At 39.7% G+C, this 23,578-nt stretch overlaps 2 long non-coding RNA genes across 19 annotated transcripts in view; both read left to right on the top strand.

Moving 5' to 3' along the window:
* The window catches only part of LOC106729812, a 214,682-nt gene extending 210,002 nt beyond the window's left edge, over window positions 1–4,680 (top strand). Inside the window, exon 10 of the long non-coding RNA XR_004314675.1 lies at window positions 4,570–4,680. This is a non-coding gene — a long non-coding RNA (uncharacterized LOC106729812). The remainder of the gene's footprint in view (window positions 1–4,569) is intronic.
* A 1,509-nt stretch (window positions 4,681–6,189) lies between these two features.
* Window positions 6,190–23,578, top strand: part of LOC106730317 — a 230,561-nt gene continuing 213,172 nt past the window's right edge. For 17 of the 18 annotated variants that reach the window (XR_004314660.1, XR_004314657.1, XR_004314669.1 and 14 more), the window contains exons 1-4: window positions 6,190–6,402; window positions 10,425–10,494; window positions 11,414–13,000; window positions 14,059–14,292. This is a non-coding gene — a long non-coding RNA (uncharacterized LOC106730317). The remainder of the gene's footprint in view (window positions 6,403–10,424; window positions 10,495–11,413; window positions 13,001–14,058; window positions 14,293–23,578) is intronic. The other variant, XR_004314664.1, reaches the window with a different exon arrangement.

Here is a 23,578-nt window from a genome sequence, read left to right as displayed (position 1 = left end):
ATGAGACCTACGGCTCAGAGAGATTGGGGAACTGGTCTGAGGTTGCATGGCTGGAACATGCAGAACCAAGCTTTGGACCAGTATCTGTCCACTTCCGAAGCATACACTCTCTCCACTTCATTGTCCTGAACAGCAGGATATAGAAAAGGCTGCCAAGCCAATCAGCGGGCATCTTTCCTGGCGAAAAAAATCAAGCAAGCAAACAAATCTTGTTTATGTTATTTCATTTCATACAATGGCTTGTTTAGAAAGAGATTATAAGCAAGGTCTTCCCAAGAAGGCTGCTTCTAACTTTTGCTTCTTGGAGACATTCTTAGAGTAAGGGGTGTCTGAGAAGACTTGGATGGTCCTGGAATAACTGTTATGACAGGTGTAGCTAGGGCTGTGAGGTGACCTCCTGTTTGATAGAATGCCTGAGGTGATTATATACACGTACACATACAGGCATGTGATTATATTACATATAAATTATTTAGTAACTCTGTTGAATTTTAAAACATCTCAATCAAAAACTCCGGTTCTATGTCTAAGAACCCATTCTGGGTTGTAATTAAATAGATTTTGAGGGTAGTTAGAGCAGTTCTTCTCAGATTTCAGGGCTCCTGAGAATCCCCTGTAGGGTTGTTAAAACACAGTGTCTTGGGCCAGCTCTGCATTTCTGGTGCAGGTCATTGGCAGTGGCATCTGAGATGTGCACAGACAACAAGCCCTCAATTGTGCTGATGCTCTGGTCCAGAGACCACCTTGAAGGAGCCTGGCTGAGAAAGTGAGCAGGGCAGTAAAGAAGAGGGACAAATTCTGAACATCTTTTTGGTATTCAGGCTTTGTCAGCTTGGGAATGAGACTAGAATTTATTCTTTTTCTTTGATAATTGCTTGATTCTGTTCAATTCAATTCAGGAGATAATTTTGAGCATCTTCTCTTCCAAACATGGTACCATGTCCTATGGATGAAACTGAATCTTAAAGCCTTTTCAGAATTATTCTGCTTAGCGTTAATTCAGATGGTTAGTCAGTCGGTCAGTGTCTTTCATCAATTTTTGAAAAATTTTGGCCATTATCTCTTCTTGATGAGTTACTTCTCTAATTCCTTTGTCTGATTCTCCGTCCTCTCTCCTTGTGAAACCCGTTATGTGTGTAGGAAAGTTTCATGTTGCCACATAGATCTTAGATATTCAGTTCTTTTTCTTCTTTTTTTTTTCCTTTTTCCTTTTTTTGTATATATATTTTTCTTGAAGTGTAGTCAGTTTACAATGTTGTGTCAGTTTCTGGTATACAGCACAATGCTTCAGCCACACATAAACATACATATAGTCATTTTCATTCTTTTTTTTCTTTTTGTGCGTCAGTTTGGATAATTTTGATTGACCTGTGTTCAACCAAATGGCTTTTTAAAATCTGTGTCCAGTTTTCAAATTAGCCCATTGAATAAACTTTCTATGATACTACATTTATTATTTCTAGCGTTTTCTTTTTTTTCAAATAGTTGCCCTCTTTTTTTTTTTACTGTAATTCATCATCTGTTTTCATTTGTTGAGTAACATTTCCACTAGTTTCTTTAGAACATTTATTGAAACATTTTAAAGTCCCTATGATAATTCCATCTTGCCATCCATCTGTGGGCTTGTTTCTGTTAATTATTTATTATTTTAAACATAGATCACTTCTTCTCACTTTGGATGTCTCAGAATTCTGGGTTTTATGATGGGGATTGTAAGTAAAAGAACAGGACAGACTGAAGCAGTGTTATTTACTACCCCCTCCCTGCCCGGATCAAGCCTCTTTTTTGCTGTCAGGCCTCTAGCACAGGCAGCTAAATTGGCATAATCTGATTAATGTCAGCTGCCTCTGCTTTGCTACAGCTTTAGTGAGATTTAGATCACCACTGTCTTCAAACGCTTTGAAGGCTGGATCAGGACTTTCCCTTCGGTAGGACTTGGATCTGAGCTCTGACAAGATCTCAAGGTTCTCATTATGCTTTACAGTCGAGTTCCCTTCTGCACGTGGGCTGCTAGCTTTTCGGATTGCTCAGGGTACTCTTTGTTATTTATTCACACTCTCGGTTTCCTGACCTTTGGGAGATCTCTTTTCATCTCCCCGCCTCACCACCAACCTTCAGCAGCAATTACTTGTATCCACTGAGAGCCTGAAGTGCCTCAGGCAGATTTTTCTTGCCCTGTCCCTGGTCTTCAGTGGGCTGCTTCTGTGAGAGAGGGCCCAGTGTGCTTTGCCCCGTCCCCAGTGGTAAGTCCATCTGCAGTGATGCTCTGTGGGAAAATGGCGGGTGGGCGAGGACTTGCTCCGGGGCCCAGACCCCTAGGGACTCTAAGTCATCACCAGCCTTCACACAGTCATTAAGACATAATGGGAAGTTTGGGTAATTTCTTCTTACTCTCATCTGTGGTAGCTTCCTCCTCTTTCTACACCATTCCCTCATGGAGGAAAGCGGGTTGGCTCACCTCTCTACCAGGAAGAGCCCACCAGTTTTTGGAATTTGTTCCTTTAGGATCTTTTCATCCTCAACTCTGATTATTTTTAACTATGTTTTTGTAGCTTATGCAATATATTCTCATTAGGGCTGTTCTCCTGTGAATTTTCCCATGCTTCTTTACAGCACAAGTCCCAATTCAATTTCATGGCAATTACAAATAATTTAATAAAGGCTCTTACTTGAGTGGAATTAAGGCAAAGGATGTTTTAAACAAATCCATAACAGATGAAGGTTAATTTTACAGAAGTTCTTTATGGTCAGGAAACATATCTTTGAAAAATTCATAGCCCAGTACAGAATTAAAAATTTGTTTTGATAGAATGAGAGAAAAAGTTGGTAAGAACAGATCACTAAAACTTGTAACACCAACAATGCTATTCTTTTTTTAAGGCATATTTATACTTTGTCTCATTAAGTAAGAATATATATATATATATACACACATGCACACATACATATACATATGTATGCACATACACACTTATATATAATATATATTAAATTCTTGAAAAAGAAGTATTTTCACCTCACTAAATATTAATGCATACTCATAAAAAATCAAAAAGCACAGGAATATGTAAAATACAAAGTATTTCTTTAATCTTACTCTTTAAAGATGATCATTGTGAACTTTTTGTATATATATTTCCATGTTTTTAAATTGTCTATATACAGAACTACCTAGATTTTTAAAAACAAAATAGAAATTGCATTAGGAATTGTGTTTTTTCCCTAGATGATTACAAAGCAAATACCAGATAATTGTATCATTTCTCCTGTACATATTTCAATATAAATCTCTAATAATGACTTTTTAAAAACTCAATTTAGTATTATTTTATCACAAATAACATTTTATAAGTACTTACTACCATATCATCTTTTAACCAGTCCATGTTCTATTTTCTTCATGGTTCTAAAAAAAAGTCTTTTTACAGTTATTTGTTTGAATCAGGTGACACATTATTTGTAGTTAATATGCCTCTAAATACCCTTTTATAATGTTATATATTTGTTAAAGATAGTACTTCATTTGTCCTGAAGAATTTCCCACATCTGGATGTGCTGATTTCATTCACTTATCTATCTATCTGTCTGTCTGTCTGTCTGTCTATCTATCTCATCTGTTATCTGTCTATTTATCTATCATTAAAGGAACCTATGGCTGTTAAACTTAGCTTTTAATTGTAGATTAATCATTCTTAATTTTTATTTTTCCAAAGTATCACTTAACCTCAGCCAACCCTGTTCCTTATGTTATTATTTCTCCCGTATTTCTCAAATGTCTGACACCCTGCACGAGCTAATGTATGTCCTTCCACCAGGGTACCAAACTGGTGAAAATATTAGCAGTTACACTACCACCAGTGCTAACGTCCATCTAAGCTCCACCTGCCATTCGTGAAGAGGTTCTAATTGCCAGCTAGGGAACAAGAGATTTGGCTCTAAAATCCTATCTTAGCATTTGTTTTCTTAGACCAGACATGGCAGTCATTGCTTGCAACAGGTTGGGTCTCAGAGGATGCAAACTCCGTGATGGAGATTAGCATCTGGGGTATTTATTAGGTAATGCTCTTGGGATAAGAAGGAGGAGGTGTGACGAGGGAGAAGCTGACCTGTGATCAGTGTCAACAGTGGCTTCAACAATGAATGACCTTATTTCCATGGTGAGCTTTGGCCCCCTGCTGACCCGAGTTGTACCAAGTTGAAGCAATGGTTACCCTAGAAAAACAATGTGAAATAAACCATATAAAGGAACAGCAGAATAGGTCATGCATAATCCTTTCCCTTTTATTAAATCAATTTTTTTAACCTTCTAGTAGCTATCAAAGATAACCAATGAGTGTGTGCCGTTTTTGTGTGTGTAATTACTAACTCGTGATTTTATATACACAGAAGATTTATTTCAGGCTTTTCCAGTCATTTCTGTCGATGCCCAAACTGTTCCACAAATGACCCAGTGGGAGCTGCTCTCATTGTCTCCTCTGTTGCTTTGCTTTGACCTCTATAATCTTTGACAACTTTCTTGCTTTGAAGCACAAGATGCCACAGATTTATTCAACATATTTTTTCACTCAGACACAGACTCAATCAATTTCCCATGGAGAAAAATAAAGTTCTGAGACCAGAATCAAAGAGGTGGTCATTGCTTCGGATCTGTCACTGCTTCTGGAACGGCTCAGTGAGCAGATATTTACATAATATGCATTTTTTAAGAAGATGAATGTAGATGTCTTTGTCAGGCTGCTGTAACAAATATGATAGACCGTTGGCTAAACAACAGCATTGATTTCTCACAGTTCTGGAGGCCAGGAAGTCCAGGACCAAGGTATGTTTATGTCAGTAATTGGTTATGCAAAAAAGATTCTTTTTTTTTTTTCATTTTAAGGAATTGCTCAGCTTTTTATTTCTGAAATAATTATATTGTTTGATTATATAAGGTTTTTACAGAGTCCCAAAGTCAACTATATAGAGACATCCACTTCTTATTTCTGTTTCTTGCCCCATGGTAACTATTTTAAAATAGCTTTTGGTTTATCTTTCTAATTTATATTTTTATTCCCTATTTGAAAGCATTTTTTTTTAATTTGAAAATTAGAAGAACTTTCAAACATAGTCATATACTTGTATGATCTGGCCCTGTAGTTGGACAACTGTATCAGATAGAAAACTGCTTCATTTTGTGCTAGCAGAGACTCAGAGAATCAGACTTCTAATTAGAAAAAGCAAGTGTTATAAATCTTCAAGGAAGCATATTGGAATATAATAATAAAAATAGAAATGAAATCATATTCACATAGTGCATTTCAGCTTATACAGCAATTTCACTATGAGTTTATTAATTTGATTTTCACAACAATCTTGTCACTTTATCTCCATTTTGCAAATCAGAAACTGAGGTCTGGGGACAAAAATGCTTTGTCCAGGGTCTTGCCAATTACTTGTCAGCTAATTACTGGCCGAGGTAAGGGAAAAATTCAGGCCGTCTGCCTCCCGTCTTACGTTGTAATGCCCCTGCCTCTCAGATTACTTGCAGAGACATCTGTATTTGCATCTTGTGTCTTAAGCCAGGGTTTCTGTAGTTGTCCTAAGCTACTCCAGGTAAGTTTTCAAAGTAGGAAACCCTCCATTCCCTTTCTGAAGATTCACATACAAAAGAACATTCAGTCAAGTCTCTGAAAATTTCAGAATTTTTTGTAATTTGTATAATGTTGCATTTTTGAATGTTTCCTGATTTTAAAAGACCACAGAACATCTCCCTTGCTCCCCAACCCCCACTCCGGACTAAGCCTGAAAACATACCAAAACTCTAAGACTTGTTACTGTTAAAAGCATATATGAAAACTAAAAAAAAAAAGTGCAGTATACTGTATATATGTATTTACATGCAATATGATGTGTATATGCAGTTAAACTGTAATAATTGTACATAATAAAACTGAAAAGGAAAAAAAAAAGCATAGATGAATGCTCTTCATGGCAGCTTCAGTAAGCGGTCATTCTCTTGACATAAGCCACACTTGAGAATTGTATTTGGTTTATTTAGATGGACATCTACGATGTGTCAGAAGCCAAATTTTGAAGATCAATTATGTTAAAATTTGATTCAGTCAGTCCTTTAGCAAGTTCATTAGGCCCTGATGTAATTTAAAAAGGCATTTATTTGTAGTGTTTTCCATATGGGAAAATTTACCCATATTTAGTTAACAGACTGACAGGAGAATCTGTAGCAGGCGTCAGTGCTTCTGTGTGTCCGTAGCAACGAGAAACTGTGATGGACCACGGCCTCCCTGGAGCCTTCTGCATATTCTCATCTGTGATGAGGTTAAGTTGATGCTGGAGATTAATGAATCTGAAGACAGAAGGAAGCAGCATTCACCACGGGAAAGCATGCTCTATGCTAAAACAGAGGTGAGGGTAGACGCAAGCTGAACATAGTATGTGGAGCTCTCAAGCCCTGAGATTTTAGGAATTTATGTACAAAGTAATAAAGAATGGATATACAATTACTTGAGATAACATGTTATTCTTTATTGTCTCAATTTTTTTTGTTATTTTTGTTATGATTATTTCAGATCCACTGACCTTTTTAAAACTTCTTTTTTTAATCGAGGTACTGGGGATTGAACCTAGGACTTCGTGTGTGCTAAAGCAGGCACTCTACCACTGAGCTATTTCCCCTCCATAACTGACCTATTTTTGAAGAATATAAGGAGTGCTGCTTGAAAAAAAGAGGAGGGACTTTTTAAATTGGATGTTTTTCTCCATTCTTAATTTCTGCAAAATGTCCTTGAGAATTTAAACTTTCCTTAAAAAGTTTTTTCAGAACAAAGTACAGTTATATACAGAAGTAGGAAAAAATGGCCCTCTGGGGGCTAAATTGAAAACACTGTTTTCTTGGATGAGTTCTTAAAGACAGTGGGGCAATTAATTGCAGGATAGATTTTTTTTCCTAAGATAATGTCAATTTGCTCCTTCATCAAGGGTTACAAAATTACTGTTGATTAAGTGCTCTGAATTCTGATAGTCTCTTCGGGGAATAAAATCCAAATGTAGCGAATTCTAGGTCCATGGAGTGGCTTTCTAGTACAATTGTGGTAAGTTTAGTATTAATACAAGGAGAGCTATTTAGTTGTTTGTTGTGATGCAGTACTGGGTGGGTTTTAGACAACGGGAGGAATTTTGGAGATAGGCGTGTATGCCTGGAGGAGTATAGTACAGAAAATTTTTGTGGTAAGTGGTGGTATTTGAGTCGAGAAGTGAAAGAAAGGAACCCTTGGGCAGCTGGGGAAGAGCAGAGAGAGCAGGCCACACAGGAGGGCTGTGTTAGCAGAGGCAGGAGAAGGTACCTCCCCCCCTCAACCCCAGTTGATTCAGGGTTGATTCATTGCAAGCATTTCCCTTTTTTTTAAGTGTTCACAAAGTAACAGACTTGGGTGTGGGGTGCACTGAGGAACGTTTGAAGGGAGAAACTGACATAACGATGCACCAAGAAGGACACACTTCATCTGCGTAGTGTTCGTGCTCAGAGTGTTTAAACTGAGGCTAATCATCGGAACAGTCCAAACTGTAGCACATTCTGGATGACCACTTTAAACAGACCTTTAAACATGTCAACGTTATGAATGGCAAACAAGGCTGGGAAACTGTCCCAGATTAAAGGAGACTGAAGAGACGTGACAAGTAATTGTGATGTGTGATCCTAGATTGTAGCCTAGAGAGGAAAAGTAAATTTTAGAAAACAAAGGACTTTATTGGGATCATTGGGAAAATTGGAAGTTGGCCTGTGTATTAGATAGTGGTATTGTATTAATGTTGTATTTCCTGAGTGAGATAATTGTATTGTTATATAGGAGAAGGCCTTTGTTCATAGGAGACTCGCATTTAGGGATGAAGTGTTATAATATCTGCAAGTAATCCTCAAATGGCCGGCGCGCGCGCACACACACACACACACACACACACACACCACACACGCACACACACAAGAGAAACAAATACAGCAAAAGATTAACAGTGAGAGAACCAGATAAAGGGCATATGGGTCTTTCTTTTACTGTTTTTGCAACTTTTCTGTGGATTTCAAAATTTTCAAGATAAAAAGGAGAGAGAAAATAAATTTTCTGTGAACATTTGGATGTTCATAATTTTTTTGTTTTACAACTTCTTTTATTTACTTGATACTCATTGAACCTCTGTTAGTAAATGACCTGATGGCTATATCACTAGGTTTATGGTGATTATTTTTGCAGAAATATTTGCTTTGTGATCATAAGTAATGCATTTTAAGGTAGTGTGATTGCACTGTAATCTTCGAAATGATTGGATAACTATGCACCATTTTTTCTGTTGAGTGATAGCCTCAGGTAACATGGCAGTCTTTTAAAATGGTCCAAATCCTTACCACCACTATAAAACATCTTCCTGTAAGCATTTCACTCTTTTTAAGTGTTCATGAAAGAGGATAGATTGATTCATTGTGAATAAAGAATTCAGTACATATGTATTATATACCTGTAACTTGGCCAAGTGCAATTCTTGCCTTCAGGGAACGTACACAATTGCAGATACATGCCTGGCCAGCATGCTCCAGGAAGTATGAGGAACAATGGGATGATGATTTTCATCTGCCTCAGGATGAGAGAGGTGGTATGATTTTCTGATAACAGTGAGATTTAGAGAAACACACTTGGATGAATTGCATTGAGGCCAAAGATCTGAGCTGTTCCCGAGCAATTATGGCTTCCAGAAACTGCCAGCAATGGATAATTCTCCTTATTGAGAGTTGTCCCAAGTGCCTTCCCCCTTAGTCATGCTATCTGAAGAGTTTGGGCTGTAGCAGTTCTTTGGTAACCTGCTCTCTGCTAGCATCTGGAAGGAGTCATTTTTTAATAGGCTTTCCGTCTACTAAGATGGTTAATAATACCAGCTCAGACAGTCCTAGTTACCTTCTCTGGCGGAGTTTGTGGGGGTGTGCTGACTCATCCGCCGTTTTATGTCCTGTCCCCATTGTGATCTTGAGCACACATTTTCAAGAGGACTTGACAGGTGAGAGCCAGGCTCTACCCGTGGAACAAAAACAAGTTAAATGTTGCACAACCTAAAAACTTGGCTGTGGAAGTGCCACACTCCAAATAATAAATCTGCCATTCTGTGTGAGAATTATCAGTTCATTTCATCTGGTTTTACCTTCCATGGAGGGAAGTTAGCATTAAGAAAATTCATCTCACCATTCAGCAGGGTCCAAGTAATGTAGCCACAAAATTAAATTAAAATCAGCATCATTGTAAATTGAAATCATGGTTCATTTTACCATATAATGCTGATAAAGAGAATTGATTGGAAGGTAGATATTGAGTTGATTTCTTTAAAACATTCTGAAGCCTAATCATCTGTAAAATAGGACACAGAGAAATACAAAACAAAAACTGTAAAACAAACAAAAACCAAAAACCACAATTGTGAGGAAAGGTTTCATGGTCAGGATGGGAATTCAGAAGCTGAGTAACAGGTGGGTCAGGTGTTCTGTTGACTGCAGAGCCTGGGGTAGACCAGATGTGCCATAGAATGGAGCATTCCACAGTGAGAATTGGAGTGATTACATCCAGTGTGTTTGGAGATGGAAGATCACACACCAAAGAAGAGAGCAGACATGGAAGATTAGGAAAGGCAAGGTCTAAGGGCTTAGGAGAATAATTGTAATCTACACAATATTATAGAAATGATTAAAGAATTTGATTTCAGAATGAGGATACTGGGAACTTTAGTTGAATAATTTAATTATTTTCCAACAAAATTAATTATTTCCATTCTTATTGGAAATTTATATCGAAATGCCATTATGCATATATTTAAAAAGAAATTCTAAGAATCAACTAGGTCTCCATTTCAATGTCAGATTTTGGGAAAAGAACAGCAAATTAAATCCAAAGAATATATGACAATGTACAAAAATAATGGAATAGAAGAAACACGTAATAAAAGGGATTAATAATGTCCAAGTTGCTAAATTGAAAAATTAATAAAGCTGCTGAACTCTTAGCAAATGTTGAATGTAATGGTAAAAAAATAACTTCTCAATTCACGTCAGGAACAGGGCTAGGATACTGCTGTCACTGCTTTATCTCCTAGTATACTGGTGGCCCCAAGCAATGCGATAAGGAAAATAAAACACTTTAATGTTAGCAGAGGAGGAAATTGACATTATTTGCAGAAGATATAATCATATACACAGAATTTGAGATTTTATACACATAGTATCGATTAATAATTAAGCAAGCTTGTTGACTATAGCCAGTGTATAGAAATCATTGCATTTATATATATATATCAGTAATATAGTTAGAAATTAAACTTTAAGAATGAGATACAACTTAAGGCAGTATAAAAAATATTAAGCTTCTTTATTCTACTCTCTCTATTTGTTGCTGCAGCAGGATAAACTGAAAAATATGGCTTCCACCCACATTCAAAAAGCAGACCAAGAATTTACTGCTTTGCCTGGTATGTACTGATTTTTCCACTGTACTTGTCTGCCCTCTCATGGTTGTAGAGCAAAGTCCAAAGAAAAAAATTCCACAGGTCAGAATCAGACGATTAATTTTTGAGAAACTATTATTATTTTTTTTTAATTTAGCCTGGCTCTCTCTGTAACGTGTTACTAAGTCATACGACACATCAGTAGCCTAGACATCAGCATGCACCTGTCCGATGCTGCTACAGAGAGTGTGGTCCAGGGCACAGGATTTTCACCTCCATCCTAAATTAGAAGACTAATATCAAAATAATTCATACATTGATAAAAATGATAAAAAAATAACAATGGAAACAAGTCAAAATGATAAATATAGATAAAATTTTGGAGCCCTTGCTCATTGTGCTAAGAACTTTCTATACGTTATCTGATTTTATTTACACAGCAAATTCAGAAGCAGGTCACCATTTTACAGTTAAGGAAGCTCAGGCTTAATGTCATTAAGCAAGTTGATTAAGGTCAAATACATGATATCACTTATACAGGGAATCTAAAAGATAAAACCCACTAGTGGATATAATAAAAAGGAAACAGTCTCTCAGATATGGAGAACAAACTAGTGGTTACCAGTGGGGAGAGGGAAGGGGAGGAACAAGACGGGTCAGGGATTAACAGGTACAAACCACCGTGTATAAAATAAGCGACAAGGATACATTGCACGACACGGGGAATACAGCCAGTATTTTACAATGACTATGAATGGAATAGAACCTTTAAAAATTGTGAGTCACTACATTGTACACCTGTAATTTATAATATTGTACATCAACTATATCTCAATAAAAAAAGTTTTTAAAAGGTCAGATATAAATAATAATAATAACTAGCATTTCTAAAGCAGTTTCGAAGTGCATGAACTCTATTAAGCTCTTTGTATGTCTGTATTAGGCCGGGCTCAGGATCAGAAACAGAAGCTGCTCCAGAGACGTAAAGTGGAAGTGAGTTAAGGCAGCAATGAGGTCCTTACAATCAGCGGATGGAAGGGCCACAGACGTAGGTTCTGGGGTGGACCTTCTGGGACAACCGCCAAAGCGTTCCAGACCCGACTCACCAGGAGCTCCCACCTCTGAGGTAATCCCTGCTGTAATGCCACAAGTCTCACGACACTGAAAAATCCGGAAAATGGACAGACCCCACTCCAGAAAACCTCCTAGTTCTAACACCATGCTTGCCAGCAGAGACGGCCAAGCACTGAAGGAACATAGTCTCTTGCTCACGTCCAGCTTCTGCCTCTGATTGACAGAACACAGTTCATGCCCGGAGCCCCTGCGGCAGGGACTCGGGGAAAGGAGATGTTTGGCTTCCCAGCGCAGTGGACCGGGAAAGGCTGGGAGTGGATGTGGGGCTGTGGACCACATCCTACAGAACGTGTTGTCCTGTTCAGTCTCCGCAGAGATACATATTTTTGTTTCTCCACTTTGTTAGATGCAGAATAGAGGTGAAATAATATGCTGGCAGGTCAGGGTGGGAAGCTATGGCTCTTTTATTCCAGAGCACAGCACACCCCACTATCCTGATGTCATGAATTCTGTGTTAGAAAAGTGTGGAAACAGCCCTCACTACAAACACTTTTTCTTCCTACTTATATCAGGATGAGAGGTGGATTCAAGGAGAAATGAAGGAAGATGGTGCCTTCCTGTTGTCTCCTGGGGGGGGTTGGCTTCCAAGGCTTGGGGGGAAAAAAGATGTAAAATCAAAACGCAGCCCTCCTGCTGTGTTCTTGCAGGAAAAACAGACATGTTCACTGACACGAGTTTGCTGGGCAAAGGGAGCCCATGGCGTTGCTGGCGCTGAAACGTGGATGTGGCTGGCATTTTAGGAGGACTCGAGGTGGGCTATTTGCTCAGAGCAGAAGAGCATGGTGTGGTGTGGAGGGAGGAGGCGGAGGGGTAGGTGCTGTTCCTGTCCGTCCAGGCCCCCCCTCCACGTGTTCACCAGACGTGATTCTCCGGCTTCAGAGCTGGACATGGATCCACATCAGGCCAGTCTGACGTCTCAGCTCAGGAATGAGACCCTTGACAAAGGACCCGAAGGGACTGAAGATAGACCTGAAGCATTTCGTGGCAGCCTTTGAGGCAGTTATTTGGTAATTATGCTTTAAGGAAATGCCCACGTGTCCTACAGTGATTCCTGGGCATGTCCTGATTCCTGTCCTTTCTGAAGCACAGTTGTGCAAAAATATAAATGTATATTTCAAGGCTGGTTGAAGACACTGGCCTTTGTCCTCATCCATGAGTGTATCAGAAGCACTTGGGGATCTGCTAAAAACCTCATGAGTTAGTGCTACACCCTGGTGGTTGCGATTTAATGCATCTGCTGGATAGAGTGCGACTCAGGAGTGCGTATTTTGAACATTCTCTGGCGTGGTTCTAGTGCTCACCTAGTTGGTCACTGATCATTCATCACGTGAGTCATCAGCCTGACATGGATAGCACTGCGATCTCTCCACGGAAACTGAAGACAGGAGTTACGATGGTGAGTTAAATAAAAGTAATTCATGAGTTAGTGACGTCAACTTCCTGGATTAGAAATAGCTCCTTTGAATTTTAGGAACTGGAGATTTATAAGTGTCAGAATCAAGGATTTGTAGAGAAATTAATTCTTGCCTTTTTGAAAGGTGCTCAGCATTTTTTTAAAGAGTGCCTATAAAAGAGCTGAAGTGCCCTCAAGTGGCTAAACTGTAAATTACACTTTAGTGAAAATAAGGTTTATATGAAAATTATGAGCAGGGAGGGAAGAATTCTTCGGAGTCCAGGATTTTGAATTCGTGCAGTTTGAAAAGAAGATCTGGAGGCCATGAGATGTGCCTTTTATCTGAAATTTCCTGCAAAAACTGGTGGTGAATTATCTCCATACCCAGACCCCAGGTGCACCAGGGATATATATCACCTTAGAAGGTCCAGACTTCACTTCCAGGTGGGTTCCCTTGTTGTAATCTGGACTGGCCTCCCCAGACTCGCTTCCCATTGGAATACACGAGGATTCTACCTTCTGGGTTGACACTAAAAAATAATCACATATTATCTTGCATCAATTTATCCAACAAATATTAACTCAGGAGGTATTTTGTGCCAGCATTGCTCTGGGCATTGGGATTACAGTGGTCACCTAGACAGGAGAGATCTCTGCCCTCAGGGATGTGTGGGAGGAGTGTGTAGAGAGAAGACAACACCCAAATCATACCCAGCCCACCTCACCAGCACCGCTTAATAATAAACACAGTCAGTGCAGATCATTTACTTTGAGGGCAGTAAATGTGGGGGTGTGACAGAACCTGGTGGGTGTGCAGGCACCTTTAATAGGATTGGCAGGGATGGGCTGAGGTGCCATTGGAGGTGAGATATGATCAAAGTCAGCTGCATGGAAAATAGGGGAAGAACAATAAGGTAGAGAAAGAGCAGAAGGGGAACAGCTTAGCGTGTTTCCAGGAAGAGGACCGAAGGCAGAAAAGCCAGCACACAGTGAGAAGTGTGGCCAATGGGTCAAGAAGAGGCAGGTGAGGACCTGACCTTTTCCACTGCACTTCATTCCAGGTTCACGAGGAAGCCATGGAAGGTTTTTAATAAGCAGGATGTGGAGTGAGTCCATTGGATTTGCATTTTTAAAAGTCATTCGTGTGCTCTCGGGAGTATTGACTGGAGAGAGGCAAGAAGAAGGAAGAAAGAGATCAGCTGGGAAGCTATTGCTAGAACAGACCAGGCGAGAGAAGATGCTGGCTTGAACTGAGAAGGTGGAAATGGAGGTGCAGAGAAGTGGACAGGTTCAAGGTAAGTATCTGAGGGGAAAATCGACACATCTTGTTAATGACTTAGATTATGATTTAAGGGAGGAAGGACATGAGGGTGGCTCTGGAATATTTGTTTAGAGGTACTGGGTGGTGGGAGGTGCAGTTTATTGAGATACATCACACAGAAGCGGAAGTTGGGATGAGGTGGGAAAGCCCCTTTGGGGCTTGTTTCCTTTGAGATGCGCATGGTGTATATGCCAACGTGTCAACAGGCAGCTAACACTAAGAACTTAGAGCTCAGAACAGAATTAGGAGCCGGGGCTATACATTTGGCACTTGGAATCTCGTCATACGCGTTATTTAAAGCCATGGAAATGAATGAAATTATCTAGTAAGAGGTTAGAAACACAAAACCTGGAATGAACCTGAGGAATTCTAACTTTTTGAGGTCAGATGGATGCAGTGAAGTCATTAAAGGTACCTGAGGTGAGATATGGTGAAAAGCAGAGGAGTATGACATCCCAGAAACAAAGGGTAGTGTTTTGAGGAGTGAGTGGCCAAGTGTGTGAAATGCTGTCGAGTGTAAAATAAGATGAGAATTAAAAAACGTCTGCAGAATTTGGCAGCATGGATTATTCCAACACTTTGACAACAACAGCTCAGTGGAGTGGTTGGAAGACAGCCAGGTTAGAACAGGTTGAAGAGTGACGTTGTACCATCACCAAGAAGAAATGTCACGTAGAAACTGACAAGAATTGTGCTATAAAGGGGGAACAAAGAAGTGCATGGCAGCTTGACATTTTTCCAGTAATTTCTTTTTCAAAATAGGACTTGCAAAAGAATGTTTTCATACGTTATGGCCAGCATCTCAATGGAGAAAAATATCAATAGAAAACTGGTGATACAGGAATAAGGTTTTGGAGAAAGTAACAGGGGACGGCAAGCAGAGTGCACATGGAGGGGTCAGTCCTTATACAGGAAAGGGGCACCTTTCACTCAGGCAGGAGACACGGAGACCATGGGTATAAACATGCATCATGTTCATCTGTAGCTAATTCGCATGGTCACCTTTACAAATCGTGTGCTTTTGAGTTACAAGATCACTTTTTTTGGCCAACATTTCTTTGTGCTTTCCAAAATTTAGGAAACATTGGGCTAAACAAACTGTCTTTACCGTGGGACTTTTCATGCTGTTTGATTTGCTCATGTGTGTTGTGAATTTCGGGAAGGGAGTTTGTAGAGTGCAACATTCTCCAAACCAATGTGACCCCATAAACCTTAATTCATGAACGATCCTTTATATCTGTGGGAAGAAGTTTTCCAAGGAACAAACTGTAGGAGATTCTGAATCATCAAAAAAAAAAAACAGAGTTTCTTTTATTAAAATCGTTTTTTTTTTTGAAAGGCAGTTTTCTTTATATTGTTTCTCATAAATCCCATTTTCTAGCACTTCTCAAGAGGAAGAAAATCAATACGTGGGTGCATGAAATTTTTATCCAATTCCTGACTTTTCCTTAATGAACTGAACACTAATAATGTCAGCATTACTTTTTATGTGATATTGACATAGGTAGACAAGTCTCTACCATCTTTGTTAATCTTTCGTATTTGTCATTCTCGTTCTTTGTTCCTGTCTTTGTCTTTCACTCTCTTTCTGCCTTTTCTGGTTTTAATTGAGCATTCTATGAGATTTCATTTTCTCGGCTTTCTTAACATATCAGTTATACATCTTTTTTAACTTTTTTAGTAGTTGTCATAGAATTCTCAATATACATTTATAATTAATCCAAGTCCACATTCAGATAATGCTACACCACTTCACAGGCAGTGTGAGTGCTTTATAGTAACAAAATTATCCTAATTCCTCCCTCCGGTCCCTTGTGTCATTGCTTTCTTTTCACTTACACACAAGCACCCACAAGCACATATGTACATAAGATGTATGCACCAGCATATGTAATTGAATACATTGTTGCTGTTACTTTGAACATGCTGTTATTGGTTGGATCAATTAAGAATAAGAGAAATGAAAGTCTTTACTTTACCTCCACTTATCCCTTCTCTGATGCTCTTCCTTTCTTTATGTAGATCCCAGTTTCTGACCTGTATGCTTCCTTCTCTGTAAAGACTTTCTTTTGACATTTCTTGCAAGGTAGGTCTACTGTCAACCAATTCCCTTCACTTTTGTTTGTCTGAGGGTCTTTATTTCTCCTTCACTTTTGAACGATTCATTTCACAGGGCACAGAATTCTAGGCTGGTGGCTTTTTCTCTCAATACTTTCAATATTTCACTCCACTTTCGTCCTGCTTGCGCGGTTCCTGGGGGGAAGCTGGATGTAATTCTTATCTTTGTTCCTCTATAGGGAAAGTGTTATTTTCCTCTGGCTTCTTTCAAGATTTTTTCTTTATCTTTAATTTTCTATAGTTTGAAGATGATATGCCTACGGGTAGCCTATGTTGGCATTTATCCTACTTGGTGTTCTCTAAGCTTCCTAGATCTGTGTTTTGGTGTCTGATTTTAATTTGGGGGAATTCTCAGTCACTGTTATTTCTAGTGTTTTTCTGTTCCTTTCTCTCTTTCTTCTCCTTCTGGTGTTCCCGTGATGGATCTGTTACACCCTTAGCAGTTGTCCCACAGTCCTTGGATTTTCCATTCTGTTGTCTTCAGTCTTTGTTATCTTTGCTTTTCAGTTTTGGGGGTTTCTGTTGGGATGCCTGAGGCTCAGAGATTCTTTCCTCAGCCTTGTCCAGCTTACGAACAAGCCCATCAGAGGCCCTCTTCATTTCTGTTACAGTGACTTTTATCTCTAGCATTTCTTTGGGGTTCTTTCTTAGATTTCCATCTCTCTGCTTACATTGCCCATCTGTTCTTTTTGTTGTTGTTGTTCTTTTTTTAAATTGAAGTACAGTCAGTTACAATGTGTCAATTTCTTGTATACAGCATAATGTTTCAGTCATACATATATATGTGATTTTCGTTTTTTTTTTCATGATAGGTTATTACAAGATATTGAATATAGTTCCCTATGCTATACAGAAGAAATTTGTTTTTTATCTATTTTATTTATAATAGTTAGTATTTGCAAATCTTGAACTCCCAATTTATCCTTTGCATGCTGTCTACTTCACCCATTAGAGCCCTTAGCATATTAATCACAGTTTTAAATTCTAGGTGTGATCATTTCAACATCCCTGCCACGTCTGGTTTTGATACTTGCTCTGTCTCTTCAAATTGTGTGGTTGTTGTTTTGTTTTGTTTTGTTTTGTTTTGTTTTGTTTTGTTGCCTTTTGGTGTGCCTTGTCATTTTTTCTCCATAGCAGGACATGATGTACCAGGAGAAAGGAGCTGCTGTAAATAGGCCTTAGTAACATGGTGGGGAGGGTGCTGGGGAGCGTTCTGTGGTCCTGTGATCAGGTCTCAGTCTTTAGTGAGCCTGTGCTCTGGGCCGTGAGCTTCACAAGTGTTTCTTAGTCTTTACTCCCCTCTTATGTGGGACAGGATGGCTAGAGTGGGCTGGAGTTGGGTGTTTATTTCCCCTCCCCAGGTCAGCTGGGGTCTGATAATCCCCGAGCAAGTTAGGCTCTGGTTCTGTGTTCTGGGTTTGCAGGAAGTTCCCGCGGGGTTCTGTGAAGTCTGGTATGTTTCTGTTTGGGTACAAGGTGGAGGTGTGTGTGTACATATGCATGCACGAGCATGGGTTTGTCCACACACACACACACACACACACACACACAGGCGTGCTGAGATCTTTTTTTCTTCTCCAGCTGGCAAGATGAGCAGCTGCAGGGCTGCTTGCTACCCATATTTTATTCCCTGTGCTGTCACTTCCATGGCACACAGCTATTTTATATATTTCCTCTTTCAGTTCACTTTCCTGGCCACTTCGTTGCAACACAAAGGCGTCCCAGAGTCTCCTGCTGCCCATCCTCCCTGAGAACCTTGCTGTTCTCACTGGGTACCGCTGCTTGCCCTGAACACATCACAGGGTGCTGAACACATCACCTGGGTTCTGCTGAGCTCTCGTGCAAACTTTCAATGCCCTGGTCTAATTTTCATTGCCCTTTGGAACTCTTCTTTGTGTATTTTCATCCAGAGTTATAGACTTTCATCAGTTTTTAATGATGATAAGGTGGCCTTTTCTGTCTTTCTCCTTGTTATTTTTGGATAGTTTCTAAAAAGGAGAGGGATGGAGAAACTTTCGCTCTGCCTTCTTTTCCCAGAATTCTCTCAAAAGGCTAAAAAAGTCGTTGTAATGGGAGTGAAGAAGAGAGAGACAGAATGCTAAAAATTGCTGGGGATGGAGAATTAAAGTTTGAGATTTAAAAGGTGAAGTATTAGCTAGTGACATGTTTAAACATGCTCTGGGTATCTGTGGTTATGTGGAGATGAAAAATAATGGAGATGAGGTAAAAAACTGTCAGGCTGGGGTCTTGATTCAATCATCCATGTGAAAACTGGGGGATAATTGCAGTAATCGGGGTTGGAGAGAAGGCTGTGGATCCTATAGCAAAGTCCTCAGAGAATATGCAGTTAATTGGAAACTGTGGGGTGATGAGAGAGAATGCAAACATTTTATGCTGTGTTAAACCCATGACAGTTTAAGAGGAAAAATCATAAAGTGCAGTTAAGCAAGGGCGGGTGTGGAGGGCAGAGTCTGTGTGCATCACCTGGGGCTGGCTGGCAGTCGGAGGACTTGGGGGATGACGGATGCTGGAGATGCAGCTCTGTGTTAGGAGAGATGGGGTCTGCTTTCACATAAGTCACAGGAGCTTCGCTGTGTCTGGGCTTTTTATACCGTTGTAGGCATCTTTCATGACACACAGAAACTGCCAAAATCTGTGCAGGAATTTCTGATTTCATTAAATCTTCCCAGTTGTATTTTCCCTGCTTCTTAAATAATGATAAAATAGCAAGAAAAATACTATTTAAAAATGTGTGGTGGCTACTGCTTCCTTCTAATGGAATTGCTTAAATGATCTTGGGGGTAGATGGTTCTTTTGCTGATGAAAACTACTGTGGTGGGCTCTGATGGCATTTTTGCTTGAGAAATGCGATGCAGTGGGTTTTGGGTGGATGGCGTGAGTGAGAGGAAGACAGGCACGAACTGTTTGACAAGATAAAGTGAGAGGAATCTCAGTTACAGTGAATCAACAAGAAGAGATCGTTTAAGTGATTGACAATCGGTCGAGGAGAAGGAATGCCTGTGAACATGATGGAAGGCAGGGCACTTGTGGGTGATGTGGACGTGGATGGATATTGCTGCAGCAGAGAAGTGGTGACAGAGATCTAGGAATGGTGATGTCCTCCACTGAATTTGCAGTAATTTCTTTCCATTTTATACGTTTATGTGGTTACCATCAGGCTTCCGCTTAAAGTTTTTTTCTACAAAATAGCCTTGTGTTGTTTATAATCTGGGGAGAGAAAGTGTTTCAGTTGTATGTGGCAAAAACTTGAAAGAACATGGCTTAAATATGATGGGATGTTTACTTATTTGTCATACAAAGAATTCTCAGGGAAGGTCCTCCAGGGCAGGTGTGCCAGCCCCAGAGTCATCCGGGACCCACGGTCGGTCCTCCCTGTTCTCCATTCAGCCACCCTGAGGGTTCGGCTCTCATCAGAGCAGTTCCCTGCGGTCCCTACAGCAGCGCATCCTACCTGCATCCAGGGTGCAGAAGGGGGAAAGGGAGGAAGAAGGGTGTGTTTCCTCTTTTCTGATGAGGTTTCCGGGACATTCCACAGAACACTTTCCATTTACACAGAACTGTATATACGTCCCGCTCACCAGCACTTGGAGACAAGGAAGGCTGGAAAACCAGGACTTCCAGCTGACTGCAAGTCATCTAGCTACAAATTAGGAATCTTTATTTTGAGAGACGAGGTGAGCATGTGTGCTTGGAAGGAGGCAAGTACTGGTGTTTCTGCCATGGAACAATGAGCCCCAGCAGGGAAGGCCACGGGGTCAGCGGGGACCACAGCTGGGTGAGGCCGGCAGCTGCTGAGAACCAAGTGGGCCGACCCAGGAGAGAAACCCCTCTCCCTCCTTATCCCCTCCACCTGTCCCTCAGGAATGTTCAGGAATTTCCTGGAGGGGACTGGCAGAACCGCAGGCCAGGAGGGCTCAAGCCATCTTCCTTGAATATTCTGCTTGATCTCAATACAAAGACCTACACCCCGGTGGGTGGGGGGCAGACCGGGAGTTCTGGTGCCAGAGGCCCCTTCGCCCACTTAGGCGGGTGGGAGGGCTCAGACCTGACTCTCTCCAGCTCTCCTCCTTACCCACTCCACACGTTGACGCCTCTATATCCCCTGTCTTGGTAAAAGTATTTAGTTAGGTACCTTTAAGTAGTATTTCTAACAAACATCATCTCTTTCTGTCTCTTTTTATTAAAGAAATACACGTTGTATGAATTCAGGATCTTTGTCAAGACCTTGGCCAGTTTTATAAACCTTGACCTACGGACCAAAAGTCTGGTTTTCACTGCGTATGTCCCATTGCAGGCTTCCTTTGGGCTGTCTTGGGAAAATATGGAGGGAGCTTCCGGGTCTGTGTCTGTACGATTTTGTAGGATTAAGATTCCCGAAGGAAATAGGAAAGCAAAAGACTATTGTCCAAGCCCCCTTGACCTGTGCTCCAGGAAAAGAGTTTTCCAGTGTCGGGCGTGGGAATGAAAACTGTTGTATGAGGGCTGCCAGTGCAACACTGGAGTCATTGCAGAAGTCCCTCAGTCCTGCTTCTGGAAGACTTGATTTACAGAGTTTTGAAAAAAGTAACGGGAAAGGAGAGGGACGAACAGACTTATAATTTTATTACAATCAGATTGTTTCAAATATTTTAAAGTAAAACCGAAGCCCTCGGTATTTTTTCTTTGGTGTATCTTGTGAACTAAGGGCAACATAACATTTAAAATTCAGTAACTTAATTTGCGGCCATAATAGAAATCGCAATTACAGGTGCATTTTGCTCAGCTAAAGCAATTCTCAAAACTGTGGTTTTAGAGCCCCTTTGCACATTGAAACACTATTAAGACACCAAAAAAATTTTGTTTATATATTAATATTTAGAAGAGTAGAAATTAAAACAGAATTTTAAACATTAAAACAGAATTTTAAACATTTATAGTAATTCATTTGAAAACCAATAATAATCTAATTGCATGTTAAGGTAAATAACATACTTTTAATGAAATAACTTGATTTTTCAAATAAAAATTTTGTGAGAGGAGTGGCAGTATTTTACATTTCTGCAGATTTCTTGAATATCTGCCCTCTGTAGGTTTGCTGGATTAGCATATCTGCTTCTGCATTCAGTTTTTTGTGATACGTTGCTTTGGTTGAAGTAAATGAAGAAAATCCAGTGTTGCACACATCTGTGTAGTTGAAAAAGGGAGGACTATTTTAATAGCCTTCAGAAGTAGTTGTGAAGAACTTCCTTTGATACTCCACCCAAACTCAGCACGTGGTGGATTCTTAAAGGTTAATTGTAATATGGAATCTAAAACTGTGTCAACAGACGTATCACATTAAAATCCATTCATTTATCTCGTTATTTGAATGTAGTTTTTTACCCATGCATGATTCTGTAATATGGTGCATTGAACATTTGGAAAACATTGTTGAGTTTTGCAGCTCTTCCAAATGTTGATGAAATTTCATTACACAGTATAAAGAAATTTCATTAATATCACTACCAAGTTTATCAGAAAAGTCTGAAAGCATTGGAAAGCTGTCAAGCTCATGGAAGCTTTCACTTGAGGCTTAAATTGTATTGTTGGCAATGAATACTGTTGGTTGTTTTCCTTAAGTGACAGGTGCACTTTGTTCATTTCTGAGAAAATGTCTTCCAGATATTCAAGTCTGAATAATATTTGTCTGCCAGTTGCTCTTTTCAGTAACAGTGATGTTTCGTGAAAATGGTAGAAAGTTCAGCTCACAACTTAATTGCACAAATGTTTTTTCCTCATGGCAACCTCATACTTTGGTGTGATGGCAACAGAAGTGCCTTTTGTGTACTTCCCACTTGGTCACATAGAATATTGAAAAGACATGTATGTACTCAAGGGTCCACACTTGATAATACCAGTATTTTTGCTGCTTCATCAAGGACATCCTTGAGTGGAAATGGACATGTTGGTGTGAAAAAAATAATGACCACTATACAGTTGGGTACCACTGCCTCCCTTCATTCTAATGTGCCAGCTGTTTAATCCATCATTGCTGTGCACATTCAGTACAGATGTCAACACAGTGAAAATGACAAATAAGGTCTGAGTCTTATTATTAAAATGGCTCTAACCTTGCTGGCCACCTGAAGGGTTTGGGGGACCCTCAGGGTCTACAGACCATATTTTGAGAACTACTAAACTAAATTATCCAATGATATGTTTCAGCATAACTTAGTGTCCACTAGATTTTAGTGTTCAATTCTATTTTTGAACTCCTTGAAAATTAATGATTTTTGTATTCTTAATCAAATAAGTAGTTTATTGGATAAAATTATATTTTGATGATTAAAAATGTCTACTAGCAATTAAAGTGGTTGAATATTATCCCTTCCCTGCTCAGCCCCTTCCTTGGAGAATATAATTTATGAAGCAGGAGACAGAAGGTGACACTGCCTCTGAGGTCCATCTTGGGGAAGCTTGATGGCGTCAAAAAACCTGTTCCTTTAATATGCTATTTAAAATTATAGCATAATAGTTACCACATTTTCTTCAACGATTACTGATCTCTTATTCTTTTTAAAAATGTCTTTCAGTCATTCATTGAATTAGTTAAACCTCATTGTCCAGTGAGACATATTATTTTCACACACTGAGCATATCTTACATGTAGCAGAGGTTTTATTTTTTTCGGCTTTGTCACATGTATCTCTGTCTCACTAGCCACAGGGCACGACTTCACTGGGGAGCCCTTGGGGATCTCTTTCAGAGCCTTTGTTCACCTTTTCTTCTCTCTTGGAAACTTCATGTATCAGTCGTTCTTCTTCAAAGCCACCAACTTCTTTCTGACCCCAAGTTTTCTCTGTCCTCAGGTGTCTTTGCAGAACACCCCCAATCTCGTTTGTTCTTTTCTGCCTGTAGAAAATAAGCATACAGATCCTTATTTGTTTTTGGATATTAACTAAAAATCAATATGGGAGATATTAAAAATTAAAAAGTCAATTCAGTCATCCCATCTTCCACCTGTTTTATTTGAGCTGAGTTGCTCCCATAATAGTCTGTCACCTCATCAGGGCTCCACCTGTTTCTCCCTTGCAGTGAGCCCGCTGGTCTCCACTTCCTTTCCCAGTCACTGTAGACTTTCATGGGCCAGCTCTTGAACATTT

This window comes from Camelus ferus, chromosome 23, assembly GCF_009834535.1.
Source record: "Camelus ferus isolate YT-003-E chromosome 23, BCGSAC_Cfer_1.0, whole genome shotgun sequence".
NCBI lineage: Eukaryota > Metazoa > Chordata > Mammalia > Artiodactyla > Camelidae > Camelus > Camelus ferus.
The sequence above is the reverse complement of the archived record's forward strand: the minus strand, read 5'-3'. Positions and strand labels throughout refer to the sequence as shown.